Genomic DNA, 7,890 nt, shown 5'->3' on the forward strand with positions numbered 1-7,890 from the left:
CATTTCCAAGACATTTTTCCTCATTTTGGGGGAGATGCGGGATATGTTGAGACAGTGTGAGTCTCCCAAGTGGGGCTTAGAGCGGCGTGTCAGCCACGCTCCCCAAGACAGCCCTCAGAGGGGTCACACTTGAGGCAGGCAGGAAGCTGTCACCAGGCCCCCACCGCGACCCCGCCCTGGGACAGAGTGGAGAACAGTCACAGCGACCAAGCCTGGAACTAAAGAGAGCCTGCAGGCAGGGGAGTCAGCAAGCCTCCTCTCTGCGCCACCTCAGCTCGCAGCTCAAGAGCTACCACCATCAGCTGCCTGGGAGTGGAGCCCAGCTCGCCGTGGCCTGTGTCAGGGAAGTGCTGCGCTCTGTCGGCTCTCAGGGGCTGGTTCTGGGGCAAGAGATCACCAGACCACTCTGGAAGCATCAACCTTCCAGTTCGCAGCAAGCCAGCTACAACTCCCAGGGACTCCATCTGTAGATTCGGCAGCTATTTCCTCCAAGAGCCTCCTATCAGTCCCCTCCCCACAACCCAGGAGGGGAGGAAAGCCTGGCTCCTTGAGGAGGCACTGCACGATGGGCCCCACACACTGTCCTGTATGGCAGGCTCAAGGCCCCGGATGCAGCGGTGCTAGCCCAGGGGCACAAGGGCCGATGACTAAGGGTCCTGGTGAGGGCAGTCGGGCCTTAAACACAGCAAGCACACCTCTCGCCACCGCTCTGCAACCCTCACCAGGGCATCTCCTGTGACCGGCCCGTTCCATCCTGCCCGGGATGACAAGGTTACGTCTGCTTCTCGAGCTGTGAACATCTTTCATCCACGTTGATAAGTGAGAAAAAAAAGGCTCACGCCGGACCCAGGTTTGAGGCCTGGGTTGCCCAGAGGAGCACAGGGCCACGGTCTCTTCACCCAGTGCGTCTGCTGCTTCTGGACGCCCAGATGAGTTCCCTGGATGCTCTAAGCTACCGCTGAATCAAGACACGTAACATTCCCCTTTCCCCAGATATCCAGGGAATTGAAATGTGGACCAGATGCCCATGGCCTTCAAGGGCCAGGCCACAGAACTGCAGACTGAAGTGGTCCAGAGACAGTCTTGTGGGCTAGACTGGAGAGAAAGAGAAAAAGATGAGGTGGCAGCAGACAGCAATAAGTGAGGTGTGCTGGGGAACTCAGGAGACTGTGCCTGGGGATGAGGAGCCATTTCTGCAGGGGGGGTAGGGGGTAGTTAACAGAGTCTTAGTTGCTGGGATGTGGGATGGTGAGACCCTCAATGACAGGAGCTACGCTCCTTCTTGTTTCTTGTTACGCTCCAGGACTTAAGGTATGACTGTCAGTCCAATTACTGTGGCGTGGACTTACTCATGGTGACCCATGTGTGTCAGAGTGGAACTGTGCTCCGCAGGGTTTTCAACGGCTGTTCCCAGGTATCTTCTACAGGACTTTCTGCTAAGATGCTTCTGGGTAGATTAGAACGGCCAACCTTTGAGTTAGCCAACGATTGCTTTGACCATTTGCATCATTCAGGACTTCATAGGACACAGGTGCATGATAAAGGGAGGCAAGGGCTGTTGAATACAGTGGACTGAACTGGACCTCGCTCTGTTATTAGTACCTGGGCCAGCCCTCTCGAGGCTTCCTTCCTTTGTCTGTGTAATCAGGTCTGTCTCCCCAAGACAGAAAGCTCTACCAGGCAGCTAATTAAACTCATATTCCTGCAGAGGAGAAGAGTTCAAGCTCCTCAGATTCAGCTCAATAAATGTACTCATAAGACCGTGCCAATATTTAACTCCATGCTAGAAATTTCTATAAGCAGAGGCTCAGGCTGGGTTCTCTAGAGAGGCAAAACCAACGAAGCTTGTCTATGTAGCTCCAGAGCGAGGTTTGCATCAGGAGACTGGCTCACACATTTGTAGAAGCAGACTAGTTCCATGTCCATGAGTCTGCTCGCTGTTAGGTGAACCATCACAAGCAGCATTTGTCTGGGCATCAGAGCCATGCACACTGGCCTGGTCCTTAGGAGATAATCAACAGCTAGCTGCCTCCTCGCTGTGTAGATTATAGACATACCCTCAAGGAAAGAAGTAATTCAATCATTCATTCAAGAAACATTGATGTGCTGGCACTGCTCTGGGTATTGGGGATTCGGCAATAAACAACACATAAAGGCCTCCCTTCATGGGGTTTATATTCTAATGAGGAGACCAAATAGGAGTGTGTGTCAGAAAACAATGAGGAAAGAGAAAGAGACAGTGTGGCACTACTTATGTAGGAGGGGACTCACGGACATCCCCATGCCTGTTTTCCCGTCGCCATCAACTCCATTCCGACTCCTGACAGCGCTGTGTGGGTCAGAGGATTGCTGTGCTCCACGGGAAGTTAAAGAGCCAGGTCTTTCTTCTGAGGCACCTCTGGGAGGACTTGAGCCGGCAACCTTTTGGCCAGCAGCCGAGAAAGTTAACATTTGCACCAGCCAGGGACTTGAAGAAGCGGGAACATGAGCTATCAGGTATCTGAGGGAGGGATACCGGACAAAGGGGACAGCGAGGGCACCGGAAATGGGTGAAATCATGGTTGGGGCCGAAGGACAGCAGGGCCCAGACTTAGCAGGGTCTTGTAGGATGAAGTGAGGACTCTGAGTGAGAGGGGAGATGGTTTTAAGTGAGTTATGAAACTCATGTTGAAACTCTACTTGTAAGTAAAGTGGAGTCCTGCTGGTCTAGTGGTTGCACACTGAGCTGCTAACTACAAGGTCAGCATTTCAGAGACCCAGCCGCTGCAAGGGAGAAAGATGAGAGTTTCTTCTCACTTAAAGAGGCGCAGTCTCGGAAACGCACTGGGCAGTTCCACCCTGTCCTATAGGGTCGCTACAGATCCGCCATCAACTCGATGGCAGTGGGTTTAGTTTACGTGTACGAAAGCAGCCCAGGTAGCATGATGGTGAAGCAAACCCCTGGCAGCTAATCAAAGAGCCAGTCTTCCTAACCCACCAGCTGCTCCTCGGGAAAGCAGGCCCACCAGGCTACTTCCATGAGGGTTTACAGCCTCAGAGCCTTTGGGGGACGTTCTACAGGGTGGCTGTGAGTTAGAAATGGCTGCTGTAGCTTTGGGGTTTTGGTTTTATACCAGCAGCTCGGACCCTGTACGGACATAAGGGTGTCCTTTGTTGTGTTGACGCCGGCATACCAGAGTAGGGGGGTGTCCTATCTAACCACCTCTGAGTTATAACAAGAGCAGAAAAGACCCAGAGAGCACAGAAGGGGAGAGGGAGGCAGTGGATGGAGGCAGATGCCCAGGGGGCCCAAGGATTGGCAGCAGCTGCGAGAAGCTGAAGTAGAGACGAGGAAGGACCTCCCCCTAAAGCGTTGCTCTGAAGTCAACGTCAGAGTGTCTGGAACGCCTCCCTCTTGCGGTGTTTAAGGCAGCAACACTGGATAGCTATGACAGGAGCCAGCAGAGGGCTGGTCTGCAACGGGCTGTGTGCTATGATGTGGGTGTCACCAGGCCCACTGTGGCTTGCCCACGAGGACAGGCTGCACGGGAGCCAAGCTAGCAGTGGGTCCACAGTGGGGCGCCCCTGCAGGTACCCAGGGAAGAGCTGGTGGCCATGGTGGGGGCCGTGGACCAGGCGAGAAGTGACTGCTTCTGGCGTGACTGATGTCTGGTCAGAGACAACAGGAAGATCATTCATTACGAGGCTGCTTGATGAGAGCACTCCCCTCCAGGACAATGACCGACTACGGCCCCTGGCGAGCACTGGCAGGCCTTCTCTGAAGAAGCCCCAGAAGCTCAAGGAGAAGAAGCTTCTCCTATCAAGCCTGTTAACCTCAGATCAAGGGTGAACCAGGCAGGCCACTTGGAGGAGAGGTCAGCCCGGAGCCAGGCTGGAGACTGGGGGTCAACTCCTGGGGGGAGCTGGACTTTCTGGAGAGGGGTTCTCTTCGTAGCAAACTCACCAGTCCACAGCCCCCAGCCCCAGTGGGGAAGTGATTTTCAGAAGATCACCACACCTTTCTTCTTAGTCCCCCTCAGTCTAGAAGCTCTGCTAACTGTGGTCAGGATCACCGCACATAAGCTTCCACTGGTAGAAGGGCAATGAATGGCCTGCTTGAGCTCCATTCACCAGGGAATCTCATGTCTGCCGCAGGGAAGGCAAGAAGTCTAGCACGTGACCAGCTGCTCTTTGGGGGAATGATGGTGCTTCCTCCTCCCATTAAAGGGTCACCATCTCAGAAACCCACGGGGGCAGTTCTACCCTGTCCCACGGGGTCATAAGGAGTGGTCATCAAACCAACCAGATGGCATGGAGTCTGCTTTTAGAGGCACTGTGCTAAGCATTTTGCTTATACTACTGAATACAAGGGAGTTTTCCACCCACTCTTTGAAGCCTCCTCCCATATCCCTCTGTACACCGCAAGGAGGTCTCTTACTACCCCCATTTTACAGATGAGGCCCCTGAGCCTCAGCGATACTCAGCCATCAGCCTAGACACTGAAGGCACCAGGACTCAAACTTGGGTCTCTATCCTTGCTCCTCAGCCCTCCGCAACTCTTGCTGACAGTTGACCCGCCTCTCCTAGTCTCAACCTCCAGACTCACCTTCCATCATCACCCTGGGCCCCACACCCTCCACCCTACTCTTTGAGTCCGGTCAGCCCTCATCACGCGTCCCCTCTACCCTAACTCTACGCCCGAGAGTTCCCCCACTGCCTGGTTGGAGTGAGACCAGGTAGAGAGCCAGGTGGCTGTGAGCAGGCATTATTTTTGGAAAGACCGTGCGCTGTTCAGGCCGGCAGGTTGGTTTATTGCAAAGAGAACAAATGAATACCTTTGCAAAGCCCTGGGGGGACAGCCTTAATGAATATACCATAACTGAGATGTTCAATAAAATGGTATGACCTCAGGGGCCATGCTTGCTCAACCTTGAACAGCCTCCTTCTGCTGGGCGGGCAGACCCGCAGGACCTCTGCCACAGGCTTGGCGCCTCATCAGGACCATTTTGTAGGTAACGAAATCGACGCTCAGAAAGGTTCCGGAAGCTGCCCCGGGTTGCACAGCGAGTGGGGTGGCGGAGGGGCAGGACTTCGTACCCAGCCCCACCACCTCTGCAGGCCCTCTCCCACCTTGGTGCAGCGCATGAGGGAATGCAGGAGCCTGAAGCCGGTAGGTTAAATTTCACACCTGCAATTTCACTGTTTACTTTCCACGTGCCCATTATTTCCCCCATAAATCACACAGCATCCGCCCTTGTCGGAATCATCAAAGGCCCAATTAACCCCCTGACCGCCACTGCCCCTTCTCTGCACACGGCCCCCAGACCGTGCGCTGTTCAGGCCGGCAGTATCACAAAGCTGGTAGAGAACCAGTCTAGCCAGCAAGCCCTGGATTCTACAGCCATCCATGGGGGCGGCGGAAACCGCCTGATGCTAAGAAACCACCCCGGCAGCTACACGCCGACGCCGAGCCTTTATCGGTGGTGATAAAAGCAGCAGAAACGGCACAGGGCTTTCAACTCCCAGGTGGGGGCTGTCGTCCCCAGAATTAGTCATGTTTTGACTGGTAGATTATGGAATGTATAATGGAGGCCCTGGAGAAATTAAACAGGGATTACGGCCAGCCCCCTCCTCCAGCCCAATGCCTCCAGTGGGAATTGCTGCTGAAGGCGGCTTCCTGGAGCCCTGCGGGAGCCTGGCCTGGCCAGGAAGGCCGGGCGAAGCTGGTGCCCCCACAAGCACATGGCTGCAAAGGCAGTGAGTGCCCACCCCTCATCAAATGCTGGGGAGCAAGCCCCCCCGCCTTCCCGGAAGCATCAAGCACCAGCCAGAGTTCAGAGAGGCTGTTTCAATGGGCTGCCCTGCTTCTGGGGTTGAGTATCGATCGAGAGGCATTGCAGCAGCGTGGCTTTGGGCAAGCCCCCTAGACTCTCTTAATGACTAAGAAGAGCTGACCCCAACCCCACCCACAGCCCCCAAGGGATCTCACACTGTGATTTCAGGGCCTCTTTGAAACTCCCCGAAAAGATCGCTGAGAGCAGCCGTGTATCAAGCTGCTAAGACCTTAGGGGAAAAGCAAAGCCATGAGGGGAAGGAGTCGTGGCTAGTACTGTGGATTGAATCTCAACCCACATATACGGGTTGAAATCCTCACCCCTGTCTGCTAACGCAAAGGTCAGCAGTTCAAACCCAGCAGCTGCTCCTCAGGAGAAAGAGGAGGCTGTGTGCTCAGGTGAAGATCTACAGCTTCAGAACCCCTACATCAGGTCTGTCTGAGCCGGCATCACCTGGCTGGCATGGTAGCGGAGCCATATCAGGGGGTCCTTGGGTGGTGCAGTTCATGTTTCACTACCGACTTGAAGGACAGCGCTCAACACACGCAGCAGAAAGGCCGGGAAAGAGCTTCTGCCAAGATGACAGGCCAGCAGCAAGCCCAAGGGAGCAGTTCTACTCTGGGACATGCTGCTGCTGCTCCGGGAGTTGGGGTTAATTGACGATGAAAGGTTTGTTTTGGTTTTGTGTGTTTGTTGTACCGGGAAAGACAGTCCTATTTGGAAATAAGGGGGGGTTCTTGTGTTGTGTTAATGAGGGCATAAAGAGGACCCTAAACTTAATCATATGTGGCACAAGTGCCAGAAGAGACTGACAGACACACTCAGGCAAGAGAGTAAGCCTCCAGTAAGCCAGGGGGCACCCAAGAGAGTTGTCAGGTCTCCCGACAGGAACAGACATGACGGAGACAAGGATGTGGACCTCAAGGCCCCAGAGCTATGAGAAAATGGGTTTCTGCTCGGGAAAGTCCCACACCTGTGGTGTTCTGTTACTGCTGCACTCAGTGTCCTGTGACCACAGCACCTGGGTGCTCCTGGCATGCCGAGTTCTGGTTTCAGTTGCAGATCAGCGATTCAGGGAGAAAATAAATACTGAGCATCTATTATGTGCCAGGCACTGTGCTAAGCCACTGTATAAGCATTCTTCAAATTCCCAGTCTAGAAAAGGGCCTGTGGTGGAGTACAGCTCCGTATAAAGAAGTCAAACACCCTCAGGCCTGGACCAATAGACAGCATCCTGATACATGAGCCAAGAGTGAAGTCGGGTCCACAAGCAATGCTCACAAAGACAGTAGTCAAGAAATCAAACGATATATTGCATTGGGAAAATCTGCCGCATGAGACCTCTAGAAAGTGTCGAAGAGTAAGGGTGGCCGTTTGAGAACTAAGGTACACCTGACCCAGGCTAAAATATTTTCAGTCGCCTCATCTGCACGAGAAAGCTGGACAGTAACCGAGGAAGACTGCAGAGCAATCGATGCATTTGAATGATGGCATTGGCAAAGCACTCCTTTTTGCTCCTGCAACTCTGCTCTAAATGTTCCACCTCTCACCCTACCCCCGTGCCAGGCTGAAAGAACCACAGACTGTCGGAAGGGCAAGCAGAGCTGTCTTGGAGGAAGGATAAGCATACTGCTCCTTAGACGTGAGCATGGCAAGACGTCGTCTCACATACCTTGGACATGAGATCAGGAGAGACCAGTCCCTGGGAAAGGACATCATGCTTGGTAGAGTAGAGGGTCAGGAAAAAAAAAGATGGATGACCCAGTGGCTGCTCCCACAATGGGCTCCTACCTAACAGCAGTCGTGAGGATGGTGCAGGACCGCAGGGTCACTATGAATCAGAACCTAACTAACAACAATAACTACATAAAAGGGCCCAGCATAGAGTAGGTGGTTAATGAATATTCATTGAGTAGATAAATGACTCTTCATACAACGTGCCTCCAAAAAGTTGGTAGAAAAATTCTATCCTTTCATTCATTTTTTAAGCTGATTTGTAATTTTTTAAATCATTTTATTAGGGAGGGACTCATACAACTCTTATCATAATCCACACATACATCAATTGTGTAAATCA

Source organism: Echinops telfairi, unplaced genomic scaffold (genome assembly GCF_000313985.2).
Source record: "Echinops telfairi isolate 266 unplaced genomic scaffold, ASM31398v2 ScPeMD7_7457;HRSCAF=8495, whole genome shotgun sequence".
NCBI lineage: Eukaryota > Metazoa > Chordata > Mammalia > Afrosoricida > Tenrecidae > Echinops > Echinops telfairi.